General features: G+C 42.5%; 1 protein-coding gene across 7 annotated transcripts in view; it reads right to left on the bottom strand.

The window, feature by feature from the left end:
• Positions 1-20,232, bottom strand: part of RAP1GAP2 (RAP1 GTPase activating protein 2) — a 293,053-nt gene that overhangs the window by 101,419 nt on the left and 171,402 nt on the right. The window contains exon 1 of one of the 7 annotated variants that reach the window (XM_043531457.1): positions 1,281-1,284. The exons of the other annotated variants lie outside the window; for them this stretch is intronic. The gene's annotated coding sequence lies outside the window, so the exon portion shown is untranslated. Of the gene's footprint in view, positions 1-1,280; positions 1,285-20,232 lie in introns of those variants that run through there. 7 annotated transcript variants of the gene reach the window in all.

Raw genomic sequence — 20,232 nt, 5'->3', positions numbered from 1 at the left:
AGCTTTGATCAGGCTAGCTTACTAAAAATAGCAGCATATTATTGTGGCTAGCCCCAGCCGCTGCCCATGCCGCCCACAGCTGCCCTGCTATTTTTAGCAGGTATATTTAACTGAGCTGGAAACTGTACCTCCCAACTGCAGTGTTGCTGTAGCCTGACCCTGGGTGGCCAAAGTCTTTATCGGTATAAATGGCCAAAATTCCATTCAAGACAATGGAGCTGTGCTTCTTCACAGCAGCAGAGAATTTGATCCAGGGCCCAGAAAGCTCCTTACGCCTTCCTGCACACATTGTCAACGCAGGTAAGTGCTAGACGGAATCTGCACCAATCGGGAGGTCCCATTACAGTTGCTGGCAAAAATCCCATTGACTTCAGCGGGACCAGGATTTCACCCCGATATCTGCAACTTTTCTATCTTAAAAGAACTGCTGTGAATAAGCCAATCTAATGCAACATAGTTCCAAGCCAGATACAGCTTAGCAGATCCTAAACTTATATTAGGCAAGAAATATGCACTAGCAGAATACCAGACTATGCATTACAACTTACTGTGGACATGAGCTATTACCAGCCAGAGCAGGAAGAGAGCTTTTTTCACAATAATCACATGTGTGTCAAAATAAAAGGGAAACACCAAATCCAGCCCCTAAATTTGGTCATAATGGGTGAGGATTTTTCCCATTTCTTCCAGTAAACTAACCTGGCACTGTTGACTCTATGTCTAGAAACCCTTTATTTTTCTTTATAAAGGCACAGGAGACTGCATCATGGTGCGATCCGCACTGTTTTGCCCTTGTCCTAGTGTTAAGTGAAACTGACCTAACTTAAAGGATTTATCCCAGCCTCTAATGCTGTGAGATCGAAATCATTTTGCGAAGACGGTGGAGAGAAAGCTTAACTTCAAAGCAATCATAAGGAGATGGACCCCCATGACTCTCTAAGCCACATCGCATGCTGCTGTAAATCTACACAGCTCCCCCGAAGTCACTGAAATGCTACTGAAACCAAGAGAGCTATACTGATGTACTTCTGTGAGGTTCTGGCCCGCTATCTCCTCATCCGATTTTCACTGCATTCCTTCAATAGTTGCTTGTACCGGTACAGAACACAAATGTAAAACAGGTTCTCCTTGTCCTAGCCATCTCTCACTCACTTGGCAAACTTGTCTCTGTACATAAGGCAGGTTTCAGTACTGTAGAAAAAAAGATATCCCAAGCCTAGGAAAGGATGACTTGCTAATGCAAAGTCTGGAAACCCAGATACTAAGGCCTAATTCCGAACTTGATCCTCATGCAGAGCTCACTCTGGTCAATTTGGCTCCTGTTGATTTGGGACTGCACCCTGAAGTCCTTACTCAAGTAGAGACTCCCACTAAAGTCAAAGAGAGTGTTGACTGAGTACAAATCGAGTAAGGGATTCAAGATTTGGGCTCAATTTGCTACCTAGGACAGAATCAGCAGTAGAGCTGTATTTCGTAGCAGATGTTCCTGTATATGGAATGTGGAAGAAAAATCAATGAAAATAATTTAAAAAATAATATACCTACATTACTCTGTGTCATTTACAGTTATTCAGGTTTTCATCCACTGAGCCAGTTATCCAATAAACACACCTCATGGATTTTCAGGGGACTAAGCCGTGTCACAATATTTAAAGATGATCTCAAGTCCTGGAAAGATCCTTTTCAGAACATGTCAACAACCAACAAATCAACCACTTCAGAGCATTGCTGCAGCTCCCAAATCATCTGTCCCATCTTTCACTCAAGAGACAGTTATATGTTAACATAGGGCCCTTTGGCCCGGCTTAGTTAGATGGAAATAGCCAAGCCGGAATATACCCAATAAACTTGACAGTGCTTTGCCTTAGTACTACGGATGAAATCCTGGCCCCATTGACATCAAGGGGAGTTCTGTCATTGACTTCTATGGGGCCAGGACTTTACCCTGAGTCTTGGTGTATGAAGTCAGAGTTCTTGGTAACACAGACCACAAGTGATCACAGATAGCTCTGATTTGTGTGGTTTTTTTAATTATTGTTTTTATTTGTATTCCCATAGCACTAGAGGCCTCATCCAAATCAGGGTTCCATTGGGACAGGTGCTGTACATACAACATAATAGTAGACAGTACCTACCCTGAAGTGTTTACAGGGACAGGACAGACAAAGGTTGGAAGACAGTAGGTACTTTTATCCTCATTTTACAGATTGGGAACCAATACACGAGAGATTGAGTGACTTGCCCAGGGTCAAAGGAAAGTTTGTAGCAGAGCCAGGAATTAAACCCAGATTTCCATAATCCCAATCCTCTGCCTCAACTACAAGTCCATCCTTCCTCTCTTGCTATTTCGATTGTCTTCTTTGACCTTTGTGCTGCATGTAAGTATGTTATGCAGTTTGCTATGCTGCATCTGTTATGCTCATTAACTAATTCACAGCTTTCATAATCAGTATATATCACAACCATATGGCTAGGCAAATATTTTGTCTCCTGCGCCGCTGGTTCAGGTGAAATTAAATAAGGCTGAAGCCACTTCTGCAGGAAAATGGAGAGGAATGAGTACAGGAACTGCTTTAACACTGACCTTGCTGTTCTCTTTCACATAGACTGATGGATGCACTGTCTCAACTACCACGAACAACATGGAGTGGACTGAGAAAGCCAAACTGCTCAGGGTTCCCCAGCCCAGCTTTTACAATTGGGCCTGCAGTTTGTCCGCATCTAAGGCCCTGATCCTGCAAGCTACTCCAGTTGGGCAGATCCTTGCATGTGCACAGATCCCCACTGGAATCAACTGGGCTCCAGCTTCACAGAACATCTTGTAAGATGGGGGCCTCAATCTACACCTGCTACACGTGCTTCTGCAAAGGAAGAAATTTTGATGGCTAAGTGATACCGATTGCTGAACGAACATTTGACTCAGTACCCTGCTCTGGTGCAATGAGATTCTGATAAACTGACTCACCTTGGGTAATATCTTATGCCTCGGTTAGTCCCATTGAAGCCAATGGAAGTTACTTGAGGAGTAAGATACTATCCAACATGAGTAAGGATACCAGAACCCTTGGGATTTAGTGGTGTTCTGGAGCTTCCCCATAATTTACTCTTTGGAGTATCCCAGGATACTGCCAAAACCCCACAGCATGAAGCTGGAACACTGCAGGATTACACATTGTGTTCCCTGTGGATACACAGGATAGTTCATGAACAGAGCTGTGCAAATAACTGTTTTTTTTTAGCCAAAGAAGTCTAAAAAGAAATGGTTTCAAGTCGACCCAAAACAATTCAGCATATCAAAAAAGTAAACAAAAAAAGTAATACAATTGAAATCAAATTTCAAAAACAAGACACCTTTTTGCATCAAAGGCAAAACATTTCATTTTGCCAATGTCAACATTAAATGTTTGGACTTTTTCGGAATTTTCATTTCTTTTTTGACCAAACAATTTGACGAATTGAACACAAAGTGGCAAAATGTTTCGGCTCTCCTGAATCTGCATTTTTTTTTTTATGAAAAAAGAATTTTGTCTGAAATAGTTCACCCAGCTCTATTCCTGAATGGGGCCAGATGGACAGCTCTGGAGAATGAACACTACTAAAAGTCAAGGGAAGGAAAAGCGAGTGAAGATCAAAGAAGAATGTAGGGTTCCCTGTAGGCAAGGAGGCCAATGGCTACAATTGCTTTCTGGGAAACACCATTGCTCAAGAGATTCTTTATTCAGGAGAAAGCAGCACAGGCCCTGGGGGCATGGGGGTGGGTACTGAGGAATTGTCAAGGAAGGATCCTTCTGGCAGTAGGAGGGTGGTGGGCATGTTAATCCGGATTCTCTGGAGTTCTCATGATTAGGACAAGACGTGGGGAATCAAGAAATAACAGAGGAGCTAAATCGATGCAATGCCAGAGATAAACCATTGTCTCTCCCTGACCTTTGCCCAATAGCACAGAATAAGAGGAAGGAATTAAGCAGCATTAGGTGGGAATCTGTGAGGAGAAAAACGTTGAGGCAGCCGGCTAGCTCGCTAAGCCAAAGATCTCATTGGGAGGGATGAGATTTATATTTTTAGAGGTAAAATGGGCACACGCAAACTCCTGGATCCACCACTGGATAGATCTATAGCCCGCTGCAGGCAAGAGAAAAATGCCCACTGACTTCAGTGGGCTTTGGATCAGGCACCAAAAAGAGAGAAGCCTGAAAGGGAATCCTTGAGACTGTATAATGAGATGCAGCTGAGCTTTCATACGATGGGTCTTGATTATTCTAAACTACAGTCTAACCGCAGTGGGTATGTCTACACTGCAAACAAACCAACCAACAAAAACTGGAGCAGCACGTTTCAAAGCCCAATTCTACAGACTCAAGCTCTCACTACAGTGCTAAAAATAAGCATGTAGACATTTTGGCTTGGGCTGGCATCTGGGCTCTGAGACTCACTGGCCCAGGGTTTTTTCTAAAGTGTAGATTCTCTGTTCTTTTAATTGAATAATACCTTCCCACCCCATGTTATATTCTAAAGGATTCCTCTGTTCGTGGCATTACTGATTTCCTAGAGGTGGTGGTTCCAAGGTCTCCTGTTTAATATCCTTCTAAACAGTTCCAAGGGCAGTTCATCTTGTGTGTTCTTATTATTATATTTTTGGCAATGGGGCCAAGGTTCAAAATCCCAGTTTCTAATTTGGCAAGTATGCAAGATGGCTTATAATGATCTGACCCAAACATGCAGACATGAGCGTGTTCCTATGCTATTTAGGGTAGGAACCATCTTTTTGCTCCGAGTGTTTGAATAGCACCTAGCAATGGGGTCGTGGTTCATAACTGGAGCTCCTAGACATTACCCGCTATACAAAAAATGATGGTAACAATCAACTTTGGGATGTTTGAAATCCTCATTCTAATTCTGCAGTTTGATCCTCAATTTAGGTAAAATGAATAAGCAGCTTTACTATTCCCTCCTCACCTTTTCCTAGTACTTGTTACCACAAAGACACTAGACTTTTCCTTTCCTTTCTGTCTACAACACTTCTTTAAGATGACATGTCAAACTCAAGTCCTGACGACCTGTGGCCCTTAAAGATGACAAGGCGTTGTGGGAACAAGTGAGGATGTTAAAATCAGCAACCTGGCAAATTGCAGCTGAAGTAATTACATTTCACGACCCTAGATTCAGCAGTTTTAAGGGCAGCAGGGTCTGTTATGATCATTCAGAAAATTCCTCCAGCAGTCTCAACTGGATGCAGCATTCTCCACTTCCTGTCTTTCCGCCTGTGCGGTGCTGCTGTGTGCTGTTAAACAGCGATCATAATTTATTTCCAGAAGCAGTTGCAATTCTGTGATGGCTGATTTCTGTTTGTATGTAGCCCCAGGACCATCTAGGAGGCTGAAAGGCACTATAAATACAACAGTACGTTTGCTTCCATTATATCGTTCAGCCACTAGGGTGGGATTTTCAGAAGTGCTCAGCTGTGGCTTAACTTTGCTCACATTGACTTACATGAAAGCAAAGTTAGGCCACGGCTGAGTGACTTTTGAAAATCCAACCCTAGGTGTCTCTTTGTGCTTCATAGAGATCCTGATGGTATGTGGTCCCTGGTAAACAAAGGAGACTAAGCTGGAACTCAACCAATGTGGATTCCTGTGTGTTTATGTCTGTAGCTGTAGATTTTTCTTTCATAAATATGTCTTGTTTAAGATCACCTGTGATTCTATTTATTCTGCCAGTACAAATGTTCTACATTAGTTTCACCTGTATATCACACCACTGATTGTTGTTTTCGCTTCACAATCAGTTTAGCTCGTATTCTTTAATGGCATTGTTACACCTTTTAAGTTAGCAAGACTGACCTTTGTAACTTTGCAATCTGAGTGCTACCAAATGAAAGAGCTCTTGGAATTGGCACCTCTCCCTGTCACTGCAGGGCTGACGTCAAAATAAAGCAAATGAAAACTGCAAGAGACTGCTTCACATCCATGAATGCTGACTGGGACTGTAATGTTCCCTTGTGACTTGGCACTAGTAGATGTGGTAGAGGGGCTGCCATTTGTGAGTACATTCTGTGAATACGGTACATTAATGCACTTACTTTAATTACAATATTAAAGACTAGAAGGAGGTCAATTGGAACAAAGCAAAAATACTAACAGCATTCTGAACCCATTACTATTACTGTTTGACAGAACACCATTCTTGGTATTTTATTTACCCCCTTTATCTTATTACTGTATTTCTTCCTTACCATTCATGGTATCTGCTCCTATCTGAAATTTTTCAGCCCCAGCAGGCTACTGCCATACTGCCCTCTGAATCATCTACATCAGGGGTTCTCAAACTGGGACCCTCGGGGGTCACAAGGTTATTACATGGGGGGTCACGAGCTGTCAGCCTCCACCCCAAACCCCGCTTTGCCTCCAGCATTTATAATGGTGTTAAATATACAAAAAAGTGTTTTTAATTTATAAGGGGGGTTGCACTCAGAGGCTTGCTGTCTGAAAGGGGTCACCAGTACAAAAGTCTGAGAACCCCTGATCTACATCCTGAAATCATGCTGGAAAAGTTAATACACTATGAAGAGGGTTACAGTGGATAAATCATTACCTATAAATGAACTTGGGGGTTGCACATGCAGTAGCCTGTGGAGCCCAACCTCATTGCATGCACTAGGGGCTCCTTCCATGCCTCCATTTCCCCCCACAACTTTCCTGTGGACCCACCCTCCCTTTCCCCTCTATTTCAGGGACTTCCTGAAATCCCTTCCTACTCATCCCTCATGCCAGGGGCTCTGTGTGCCCCTCACCACCCACCACCACCCCGCCACATGCCTGGGGCTCTGTATCCACCCCATCTCCCAGCCTACCCTGCCATGGTGGGAAAAGGGGCATGCAGGGACTCTGGGTGCCTCTGCATTCCCCCCTCTGCCGCATCGGGGGGCTGTGAAACGTTCCCTGAAATTCTGCAGCTGATCAGACGCAGCATGCAGAAGTTAATGCATTCCATCCAAACAGCCAGACAGACACATGCCATCAATTTGAATGTAGGACGTTTTGCTCTGTCAACGCTGTGCGGCTGTCACCAAAAGGGAAAAAAAGCTAACTAGGATTAATGATAGGCCTAAACACCTTCAAATTTTGGAGACATTCCTGGCTAGCTGCTCAGATGGCGTAAATCAGGGCAGGTCCATTGAAGTGTGACGGAAGGGCCACTAGGCTGCACTAACTTATTCAGAAGCTTGGCCTGGTAAGAGCCACAGCAGGCTAGCTCAGTGACTGGTCTTCCCTCTGCTGTGTTGAATTCCGGGTTTAGTACAGCAAAGAATCTGGGCCAGCACGGGTAAAATACCCAGACAGACTGAAGGGAGCTCAAAGGAGAGCAGCAACAATGACTAAAGGTTTGGCAAGTAAGTCCTAGGGGGAAAGTTTGAATGAAATGAACACGTTTGATTGTTTAGATAAAGAGGAACTTTGGGGACACATTGTAACCGTCTACAAATAGATAAAAGGAGGGTATTGAGAGGACATGTATCAATAGTTCTCATTAGTTAATGAGAACAGAACAGCAAACAATGGATTTAAGCTACGGCAGGGGAAATATAGGTTGGATATTAGAGAAAACTTCTGGTCCAAATTCAGGTCCATAAATCTGTCCCTGGAAGGGTTATAACATCTCAGGCAAAGGAGCACGCAACCAAGAGAGCTGTGGAATTGCTATTATTCAAGGCGAAGACTAGACACCGATCTATTAGGGGTGGTTTAGAAATAATGAAGTCCAGACTGGCAACGCACAGGGGGAAAGGGCTACATGATCCACTTGAGATTCCAACTAACCTAAATGATCTGATGATTTTTAATTAAGTGCTGATTTGGGGATGAAGTTTTAACTATTCTGGTACTCACAGAATAATATTGTGCAGGCAGGTTGAATAATTTACAAAATGAAGAAAAGCAGCCCGATATCCTTTCTGATTGTCAGATTAAATATTATTGGGCCAGTTCCTCAACTGGTATAAAACGGCAGAGCGCCATAGACGTCAGTGAAGAGCTGACAATTTACACCAGCTGGGGCTCTGGCCCTTGATATCGTCAAGCTTTCAGGTCTTGGAAGAAGCAGCAATGCAAATATTCACAAGGAGGTCCATCAGAGGAATTCATCTTAAATATTTTATCTCCATCATGAAATATCTCATGCAGTCACCCTCCTGCTCACCAGCTTAACTCTCGATGAAACTACTGTACTTCTGTAAAGCTACCATTTAAGATAGGGGTGTCTAACCTCTGGCCCGTGGGCCATACATGGCCCACCAGAGTATTTCATAAGGCCCTCCTGCTTCAACACAACATACTAACAGTGGTTTCATTAGTGTTTTGTCGTCATGTTTACATCCTTTTAGTTTACACGTGTAAACAGACAATACTGTACATAGAAACAAGCTATCTAAATACATATGGAACAAGCTGAACTTAAAATATAAATCAATACAGGTGACTTTAAATCTTATTAAAATATATGTCAAATCTGTTTGGCCCACACAAGGTTGTGCTTAGATTTACGTGGCCCTCCTGTATAATAAGGCTGGGCACCACTGGTTTAAGATAAAGTATCTGAAATTTGCTCAAATGTGCTGGTCTGATCTACTAGACCATTCCTCCAGTTTTATGTCCATTATTATTATTTATAGTGTGATAACACCTAGAGGCCACAATCACAGACAAAAAACCAGACCCTTCTCTGAGGAGCTCACACGCTAATTTTAAGACAAGAGACAACAGACAGATGCAACAAAGAGCCAGAGGGGAGAAAATGAGACAAGCCTGGACAGCGTGAAAGGCACTGGGTACAGCACACAAGCTGCATAACCACTGTCAGCTCCATCGGATAATCCCGCTGATTTCAGCAGAGTTAAACCTATGTCGAAACGGAGCAACAGAGTGGTAAATCACACACATTATTGGCCTATTTCCTTTCCAAATGAACTGAGGGTATAGCAGACCAAAGAACTGGGCCAAATCTTCAGAGGGTCTAAATGGGTGTGATCTTCATTGATCTCAGTGGAGCTTTATCACTATTCACCAGCTGAGGAACCAAACCACACTTCCCACAGACAGCTTCAAGCAAGCAGTATCTATCTCTGAATGGGCTGCTGTCAGGCTTTGCTGCTTGTGCGTATTTTCTGTGGGTAACAAGCAAACAGAAAGTCCCTTATGTATTTAACATTGAAACTGCTCACTCTTCTAGGGTTCCTCCCTAAAGGTCCAACAGAGAAAGAAGAAGGCTGATATGAGATAGAAAAATGGATCTTTCTGTCTCCAGACCTATGGAGAGACAGAGTGCAGAGTCAAGTGAAGTGTAGGAAAGTGCAAGATGCCATCTGCATTGGCTGCTGGAAAGAGCGGGGGGATAATGGGCACATACAAAGTGCTCTAGGGGTTGTTTCTTACATGTGCAAAAGAGCAACAGAATGAACTAAATCCGCTCATCACTACATTTTTTTATGCCAAAACCTGGAATGCTCTGGGCCTGCTTCTCGTTGACATTAAAGCCCCTTTACACCACGTTGGCAGTGCAAAGTGGGCATCATTTAAATGTATACTGTCAATGTGAAGTAAAATGCCTTGAGCATCCATGAAAATGGTCTCCTTTCTTTCCAAACATTACATTTATAATCAAGGGATGAAATTGTACTAACCTATTTTTTAGAGCTGGTTAAAAAAGAACCATCATCTTTTTTTTAAAACCTGATTTCATCTAATTTTTTCAGGTATTCTTTTAAAAACTGACTTTTTTTCAGTCTTGTGTTTTGTTATTTTATGGGAACACAAGAAATTGTCAAAAGCCACAAAAAAGTTTGGTCAAAATTGTGTGTTGGGAGGAGGGGCATTCATATTCCAACCTGCTCTATTATTTATCCAGCTCTTCCATTTTCATTTATCAAGTGAGAGCTCACATCTGTCTGCAGATGAAGAGAGCTATATAAGAGGTAGGTATTGTTCTTTGCTCTTTGACTTGCTGGGATGCTCTGCATAAAAGCACAGCCTGGTCTGGAGTAAACTGCAAGTCCTTTGCTGCATTTCCTTTGAAGCCTGTGTTCCAGCTTGATTGCTCTAATCTGTATTTGGATTCCCAGCTCTGGAGCAGGCTCCTAAGGTTAAACAATAGGCACAAAGTGTGGCCAGTTCAGCTGGAGAGATATGCACAAATAATTTTATCTGCTCTGGTTTATCTGGGTTTCGTAACAGGTTGCCATAGCATCATATTCATCTCACCAACAGGTTTTTCTTTTGCACAATAAATTTCGTGTTGAGGGCCAGACTTGCCCCCTGATTTCAAGAAGTGCAAAATCTGTCCATTACTAAGCAATTTCTCTTAGTTGTTAATGATCAGTGATGCACTTATATACGTTACCTTGAATTAGAGTGTCAGCCTCACCCAAAACAATTCAGCTGTCTGCCACATATAAGGTTAAACGCCAGCAGCCTGATGCCCAATCAGATTATTGTAAAGGGGTGCAAGCCACGGAGTTAGTGTTTCTCCAGGAGGTAAGGAGAAATCACCGAAGCCCTCATCATGGGTTCAGTGAAACTTCAGTGGTGCATGATTTACGATAGCCCTGAGCACTGGGTTATATCTGTTAATCCTAACAACATATGTTTTAAATAAGAGTTCCAACTAAATTAAAAACTTGTCAGGGAACTGTAATTTGAAATGTTACCCAAACACGTTTTGTTCTGCATGTGGATCTAGAAATCTTCTGCCCACCACTTACATATGAATTTGCTCAAGGAATTAGCCTGCTACTGTATTCCACAATCATAGCCAGTTGCCAAACCATCCCCATCCCTATGCCCCATGTCCAGAGTCCAGGCTCATTCAAGCATCCTGTTCACTTGAAATTGTCGCGGTCTGAAGCAAGCTCCGACCATTGAGGAGTCTTCCTGGAAGCCAATGCACATCATTTCGGTAATGTTATTTGTTCATTGTCCTGATTAGGCAGATTAGCAAAAAGACATCAAAACCTACATTACTTAGTAAATCTAATTAAAGAAATACCTTAATGCACTTACACCAAACCAACTTTATCCTTCGTGACCCACCCCAAGTCATATTGTTCTTGAGTATCATATAATGAACTCAGAGTCTCCATTGGGAAATCCTACAGCCAAATAGATTTTTATCATTCCCTTCTTCTCTGTCTCCTCCCCTTGGTCCCAATTTTATTCGGTCCTCTAATTATTGTCTCATGCATCATCAGTACAGTGTGATTCCGAGGACCTTCAGCACTGAAAGCATGGCTCTACCACTGAGCTAAAAGAGTACCTCCACTGGCTAGTAGCTGTAGTAGGCTTTTATCCCATCATTAACTAGTGTATTTCAATTGCAGGAGGAAGGATCTTGCACCTCAGCCCCAGCAAGGAATTGTAGGCAGAGACACAACAAACAGAGGAGTGAAGACAAAAGAAGAAAGAAAAAAAAACCAAGAGAGGAGATTGGAGGAGTGTACAAGAGGGAACAAAGGGGAGCGAAGGAAAAAAAGAAGGCTCAGGATCTAAGAAAAATGTAATTCAAGCCACTTCCATCCCAAAGTCTGTTCCTGTATATTAAGGTTCTATGAGACCGTTTAATAGAATTATGTTTTACCCTGCATTACATATTAATGGCTTATCCATTGTTCTCTTTATATACTGTAATAACTACAGGTGGGTGATAAAATGATTACGTAAGATGTATATTAAGGAGAGTATATGATGGGTGGACTGCTTTTATTTCTAAACCATGATTATTTAGGGAGCACTTGGAGAGACCTGCTCTTTGCATACAGTTTGAAAACTTTTTGGTGCTGACTATGCGCCTCTACCTTTCAGGGCTAAGCCTATTCTCTGGAGTGATTGTTGAACCAGAAGCCTTTCAACACAATGAGGCAGGCCATAAAGAAGAAAAGCCACTGACACTGGTAGGCTGGGAGATTCTGGAGCGTGTAACTGAGAGCCCACTTAGGCTGAATAAAGTTGTAACACTCTCGCTGAGTATGTCCTATCTCCATCTAGTTTCTAGTCCATACAGAGGATAATAGTCTACTACTGCTACAAACTAGCAAAATTCCTCCTTTAGCTCAAGTTACATAGGCTTGTACTTTTTGTAGTTTCGATCCCTGCTAATGACTTAAGGTGGACGTTGCTACAAGTGCTGCTTGGAAAATGGTAATTATGTTTTGCCAAAAAAAAAATTTTCAAAATAAATGAACATTTTCAGAGGGAGTTAAATATTCTCACTGATTTTATTCATTTTTTTAAAAGAAAGGACCAAATGTGAACATTTTTCAGTTTTCAAGCCCCCTAAAAATGTTCGTTTTTCAATATTTGAAAAACATTTTTAAAATGTTTCAGCTTTTGGTTGTTTTTTAGTTTTTGAAAATTTAAAGGCTTCAACAATTTTTCATAGAAAAACTTGGAAAATTTTGAAAGAAACAAGAACTTCCCACTAAAGTTTTCATTTCCATAAAAAGCCATTTTTTATTCAAAAAATGTTTGACCAAAAAAAAAAAAAAATGTCCTTTCGTCTAGTTGCTACATTATCACGCAGGCTATCTGGAGAATGCATTCTTGTTCAGTTAGCCTCTGATATAACGTAAATAAGGATGAGTTCATGAAGTATAAAGGACCAATAACCCAAGTAAGACAGTGTGAGGTCTTTTCACCGTCTTCAATAACACTGGATCAGGCCTTAAAATATTATAACGATGATTTGAATTTGGTTTTGTAAGGTACCTTTTTTAAAAAGGCAAGCTTAAAACATCAAAAGCCTGATCAAATTACTTTGCTTTACACGGAGTGCTGTCCCACTGCTTTTGTGTTACACCAGAGGTTTTCAACCTATTTTTATTTGAGGACCCCTCAAAAATTTTGAATGGAGGTGCGGACCCCTTTGGAAATCCTAGATGTAGTCTGCAGACCCCCTAAAGTCCATGGACCACAGGTTGAAAACCAGTGTGTTACACAACAACATAACCACCTACCAGCAGCTAAACTGGTTGCTTTATTCCACTCTGAGGAGTGGGAATCAAGTACTTGTAAGAATAGAGGAATGGTTTTAGAGCAAGTTTTCAATTATATAGAGGCCTAAAGTAAATGCAACAGCTTCATTGTAAGAACTGATTTAAAGAATAGATGATGGACCTAAATTCATCCCTGGTACAACTCCACTGTTTTCAATGGAGTTACACTGGGGATAAGTTTGGCTCTGTATATCTTTGAAAAATCTACCTCACAGATCTTTATGGGAAGAAATGTTACTCTTTTCATTCCATTACGAAATGAATCTATACACAATCATTGCAAGGATCTCATTTATAGTTCTCTCTCTCTCTCTGATATAAATGTGCCCCAACAGAACACTTTTCTCGTCTCTTGCACCTTTTATCTAAGCATCTGGAATCACTTTCGTTAGCAAAGAGGAGACAAGCCCGGGGATCTTAACGGAGATCACACAGCAAGCCAATGGCAAAGGTTCAGTTGGAGCCCTGGAGTCCTGGGTCCCAACCCCTACTTCCATTCTTCAGAGCAGAGCATACTCCATTCATTGCAATGGGTGTTCTGCCTCAGGATAGCACAATAAGAGCCTATCAGTCAATGACTTTCAAAGGGGTTTAGGCTCTTAAGTCACTTAGGCACTTTTGAAAATGTTACCTAATGTGACCGAGGTGTTTACAGTTATGCTCGTTGTCACAGCTCGACTCCTCCAGAGCTTCTGGCCATTCAGAGGGATTGAGCTGTGACCACAGAGGGATATAGGTTTGGCCATGCATAGACTGAATAGTCAGCAATACAGAATGCCACTCACTGTTCTGTACCATACCTACTGTGGGGCAGCCCTAAGTGACATGCCCAGGATCACACAGGAAGTCTGTGGCAGAGCCAGAACCTGAACCCAGATTGCGAAAGGCCAGTGCCTTAACCACAGAATCATTTTTCCTTCCTAGATTAAGTATTTTCCTCCTGTTTTCTAAATCCAAAATCTGGATGAAAGAAACTTGTTACAAGTGCTCTCTGCTTTACTATTTTGCATGTCTACGCTAACAGGCAGGTTTTAAACTGTATAAACAAACATGCGGGAGGGGAGATATCAATGTACTATCCTACACAAAGATTTCACAGTAAATGTTTAAATCTGCTCTGCATTCTCCTGTGCAAGTTAAACACACTTCGCATCCCTGACTACACTTTATTCATACCGTAAATTCTTTGAGCCAAATGTATGCCCCATGTAAGCAGCTGCAATTCTATTAGAGTGCTCCCCTTACACCAGGGTTGAATTTGCCCCTCTGTTTTAGCCTAGAGAAGGAAAATAAGGATGTCCTTTGGTTTTGGAGTTGTCATTTTTTGCTCTTGATGGAGCTCTCTTTTGAATGTATTTAATATCTAGCATCTATTGCTTTAAGTTTTCATTGCAGGCTGCACTTTTCTGTTAGTTTTCTGTCAACATACTGCGGCTTGAATCTCAGGTTAAAGATACCAATAAAATACAGACAGAGTCCGGCTGTTCCTGGGAGCCTTCTCCCAGAAGAAGAGGAGTAATTTCCATCCCAGTTAACAACAATGCAGTGCTCTGTACACTTTCTGCTTCTTCTTCTCTTAAGGGAGAGAGAGAGAGAGAGAGAGACTCACTTTCAAGCCAGGGAAAGGTTGCATTGAATAAAATACTTGATTTTAAAAACCGATTGTCAACTGCTGTCAACCCATAGATTTCGATGGAGCTGCATCAATTGACACCAGCTGAGGACCAGGAACACGTACTTTAAACATAGGCTTGAACCACAAACCTGGATCAAAAAAAACCAAACAAACCTTAAATGTTTAGAATTCAAACCCTGAACCAGATGCTCATTTTGCAGCAGATGCCATCTCTGTAATAGGCTGAACCAAAAAGCCTGGATTTGAATCTTCTCCAGTTGTGGATCTGTTCAAAATCCAAATCCCAGGTGCAGCTCCACTGACTGATGGAATGCCTCAGATTTACACCAGGACCCAAATCCACCTCTTCCTTATTATCTTAAAATATTTAGAAAGTAAGCCACAAAAAGAACAACATGTGATGTAACATATACCTTGTTATTAAATATAATGAGTGTTAGTAGGAGCAGCAAAAGGAGACCTAGAATGAAAATTGCAGTGTGGGGTACTCTGTCAATGAGATGGAAAGATTGACAACTTAGTCCTTTTTATTTATTCTACAAAATCATAGAAGAACAGGGTTGGAAGAGACCTCAGGAGGTTATCTAGTCCAACCTCCTGCTCAAAGCAGGACCAATCCCAACTAAATCATCCCAGCCAGGGCTTTGTCAAGCCAGGCCTTAAAAATCTCTATGGATGGAGATTCCACCACCTCCCTAGGTAACCCATTCCCGTACTTCACCACCCTCCTAGTGAAATAGTGTTCCTAATATCCAACCTAGGCCTCCCCCACTGCAACTTGAGACCATTGCTCCTTGTTCTATCATCTGCCACCACTGAGAACAGACGAGCTCCATCCTCTTTGGAACCCCCCTTCAGGTAGTTGGAGGCTGCTATCAAATCCCCCCTCATTCTTCTCTTCTGCAGACTAAATAAGTGCAGTTCCCTCAACCTCTCGTCATAAGTCATGTGCCCCAGCTCCCAATCATTTTCCTTGCCTCCGCTGGACTCTCTCCAATTTATCCACATCCTTTCTGTATTTCCTTTTTAATTACAGAACAGTTAATAAAAGGGTCATTTCTTGCAGCCTATCAAATTTTAGGGGGTCTTTCAAACAAAACAAAAAACCTACGGACACTGGATTCCTAGTGTAAATCACTTCTGCTGAGTATTATGCATGTCCTCCTGCATAGAAATCAAGTTATGAAAATGAGTGGATAACAAAGTTTTCATTGAAGGAATAGTTTTCCATTGGAAAGTGCAATGTCATCAAAATCAAAACTTTTCAGGGAATGTGTCAATTTAAAAATATCTCTGGGAAAAGTTGAAGTGTCTTGTTTCTTTTAAATCCGTTTTGTTTAGATTCTCATGTTATATTTATTACATTATAATGTTTCAGTATTGTCAAAACAAAACAACTCAGCTTTGTCTACATAAAACAATTCTACATTATTCAAACAAATATTTCAGAATTTCCATGGTGTGGGAAATCTCAACACTTCGGCTTTTTTGTTCTGATTCAGAACAAAAAGATATTTCAAAACGTTGGAATTTCCCATAGAATGGAAAGTCCTTTTTCCAGCCAGCTCCCAGGTAATAACAATCGGAGTAAGCATGTAGTGGGACAAGCACCCAGCTGCAGGGACAGGAGACAGGATGGGGCCAAACCCATCCCTGTTCTAACTCCATGGAAGTCAGTGCAGTTACACTAGCTATGGATGGATGTAGCCCTAAGCCGTGTGGAGGGTTAGCGCCTTCATATTATACTTGTGCTGCATGAAAAAGTCCTGTACCGCAGAACACAATGCTATTCAATGGAATTTCACCCACTGGGTAGGAAATCCCCCAGAAAACAGGTGATTCTAAGGTTTCTTGACTCCTTTCAATGAGTATTTGCAGAATGGTCCTACCTATATGCTTTTAAACCCTCATTATAGCAAAACAATTCTAGGTTCTGGTTCCTGTATCTTCTGAATAGAGCTAGTCAAAAAATACAAGGGGAAAAAAGTCAAAATAAAAAAATCAAAATTTCAGAAAAAAACTTAACATTTCAAAAGCAAATTGCCCTGTCTATAAGCTGGTTGATCAAAAAGTTATAGTGAAAACATTTTTGCTGAAAATTCAACAATTTGAAACATTTTTACCAGGTCAGCTTGGAAAGTTTTGAACCCTAATGCCCAAATTATGCAGTCATGCATATTCAGAACTTTTGTCAATTGGTTGGAATTGAAATAAACAAACCACATATATAAGCACCTAGATTCCATGGGGATGAGTATAAGATCTAGGATAGACTAGAACAAAATAGAAGCAGAGGGCAGAAATTCTCCATAAGTGATTTTGCCTGTAGGTCTTCCATAAAACCCTAATCTCGAGCACCTGAGACCACCCTCTGTTTGACTTGAAAAGGATTAGTCTGGATGAGGACCTGAGTACTCACTCGTCATGAAGAGATGCATATAGAACATATACTGTGTCTGGAGGAGGAGGTGGAATTGGGTAGCCTTTGTCATACAGTGAACCTCAAGAGAAGCTAAGGGTACCCTTGAAGGCTTGAATTCCTGATATAGGCCAAACTTTGAATAAGCATCTGACTGAAACCAATGCTTTGGGGATTCTCCTTGCACCACACAGGTTCTTTTTGGACAGTGTGAACCAAAAGCGTCTCTTATGATGCTATCATCCCAGTGCTACCACTATTACCCACACTGAGCAGAATCTTGCTCCAGGAATAGCCCCTGCTGAAACCGATGGAATTACTCACAGCATCAAGTGCTTCCTTGGAACTGGTTTGGGGAAGAAAGATTCACATTGGCAGGGATGGAGGAGTGACACTAGGTGAAATCCTAGCCCCATTGACTTCAACAGGGCTAGGATTTCAGCCACTATCACTAGAACCACTGCTCTTTTCTTCCAATACTTGCCAGGGATGGTCTAGATAATACTTTGTCATGCCATGAGTGCAGGGGACTGAACTAGATGACCTCTCAAGGTCTCTTCCAGTCCTATGATTCTACACAAGTTGTGCTCAAGAGCCAGAGTTGCTAGTCCAGGGGTGGGCAAACTTTTTGGCCCGAGGGCCACATCTGGGTATGGAAATTGTATGGTGGACCATGAATGCTCACAAAATTGGGGTTGGGGTACAGGAGGGGGTGAGTGCTCTGGCTGGGGGTGCGGGCTCTGGGGTGGGACTGGGGATGAGGGATTTGGGTGTAGGAGGGTGCTTCAGGCTGGGACCAAGGGGTTCAGAGGGCAGGAGGGGGATCAGAGCTGGGGCAGAGGGCTGGAGCACGGGGGATGAGGGCTCCGGCTGGGGGTGCAGGCCCTGAGGTGGGTCCAGAAATGAGAAGTTCAGGGTGTGGGAGGGGGCTCCATACTGGGGGTTGGGGCACGGGAGGGGGTCAGGCTCTGGGTGGCGCTTACCTGAAGCACTTCCTGGAAGCAGCGGCATGTCCCCCCTCCAGCTCCTATGCAGAGGTGTGGCCAGGTGGCTCTGCGTGCTGCCCCATCCGCAGGCGCTGCCCCTACAGCTCCCATTAGCTGCAGTTCCCAGCCAATGGGAGCTGCGGGGGCGGTGCTTGGGGTGGGGGCAGTGCGCACAGCCCCCTGGCTGCTCCTAAACATAGGAGCCTGGAGGGGGGACATGCTGCTGCTTATGGGAGCCTCCACACATGCACGGAGCGGCCTCCGACCCCACTCCACGGATGGAACATGGAAGCAGGGCAAGCCACAGACCCCGCTCCACAGCAGGAGCTCGAGGGCTGGATTAAACCAACTGGAGGGCCGGATGTGGCCACGGGCTGTAGTTTGCCCACCCCTGTGCTAGTGCAATGCAGAGGATCTAAGTGGCTGCAGAGCAGCTCCCCTCTGTTGGGCAATTCCTTCCATTGTTTGTGCAGTTCAGCTACTCTGGCTATGCACTGGGCTCAGGATTTTGCCCTATCTTCAAGTAACTTGCACGTACTGAAGCATGAGTCAGCAAAGACACGGAATGGCATCTTTTGGTCTAGTCTTTCTTGGAAGGAATGCTGCATCTGCAAATTACCAGTTTAAATCTGTCTATACAAAGCTTTCTCCAAGGTATAATTCACAAAAGGAAGAACCAAAGCACAACGAGGAGCAAGGTGACTTTTAACTGCAAATGAGTTTAGCTTTAATTACTTCTCTGTACAGAGCATAAACATTGTTCAATACAGTTCACAGAGCCCTGCATTCGAACATGCATTATTGCAGGTACTGTTGTTTTTATCGGTCACTGAATGGATCACACAGAACCAGATATTACACCAAAGGTAACTTGAAAGTAGCTAACTTTTTCCTTCATATATATACACACACACACAGGTGTACTGGAACTAGGGGTGCAGCCACACCCCCTGGCTTGAAGTGGTTTGCATCATACACAGGGTTTACAGTTTGGTTCAATGGCTCTCAGCACCCCCACTATAAAAACTGTTCTAGTACCCCTGTATTTACACACACACACACACACACACACACACAGTGCTCTAAGTAGTAAATCCTTAAACTAAGGACGGCTTGCAGTCTTAACATGTGGCTAATGGTGGGAATAGATTCTTGTTATTGACAGTTCTTGTTTTATAATCTAATATTAGAACAGTAAAAAAAAAATCAAACTTTCATAATTGTTAAGATGAAGCATTCACAGAATAATGGACAGTGTGGCCGAAAGGGATCATTATGATCATCTAGTCCAGTGGTTCTCAATCTTTCCAGAGTACTGTACCCCTTTCAGGAGTCTGATTTGTCTTGTGTACCCCCAAGTTTCACCTTATTTAAAAACTACTTGTTTACAAAATGAGACATAAAAATACAAAAGTGTCACCGCGTGCTATTACTGACTTTCTCATTTTGACCACATAATTATAAAATAAATCCCTTGGAATATAAATATTTTACTTACATTTCAGAGTATAGTATATAGAGCACCATAAACAAGTCATTGGCTGTATGAAATTTTAGTTTGTACTGATTTCATTAGTGCTTTTTCATGTAGCCTGTTGTAAACCTAGGCAAGTATCTACATGAGTTGATGTACCCCCTGGAAGATCTCTGTGTACCCCCAGGGCTATGCGTACCCCTGGTTGAAAACCACTGATCTAATCTGAACCTTTGCATAACATAGGCCATGGATCCTCAGCCAGTCACCCCTGCATTGAGCCAACATGAAATAAAGCATCTTTCAGAAAGACACCCAAGATGGCCCTGGCGCCACTGAAGTTAATGGATTGATTTAAAGTCTTGACTTAAAGTCTTGACTTAAAGACTTGATTTAAAGACCAGTCTTGATTTAAAGACTTAGGGTAACAGAGAGTCAGTGGAGGATAAAAGAAAGGTTGGAAGACCCAAAACTAAGTGGATGGATGTCATACACAATTATTTGATTAGCTGCGGAGTTTCTGAGAAACTCCTTCAAGACACACTGGGCTTGAAGAGCCGACCCCACACACATAAGAGATAGGCTAGATAGAAGAAGAAGGGGAGTTGACAGAAAATCTACCACATCCAGTGCTTAATTTGTGCCAGGGCTGAGCCCCGGGGGCACCCCTAGGCTTGG

This window comes from Chelonia mydas, chromosome 17 (genome assembly GCF_015237465.2).
Source record: "Chelonia mydas isolate rCheMyd1 chromosome 17, rCheMyd1.pri.v2, whole genome shotgun sequence".
NCBI lineage: Eukaryota > Metazoa > Chordata > Testudines > Cheloniidae > Chelonia > Chelonia mydas.
The sequence above is the reverse complement of the archived record's forward strand: the minus strand, read 5'-3'. Positions and strand labels throughout refer to the sequence as shown.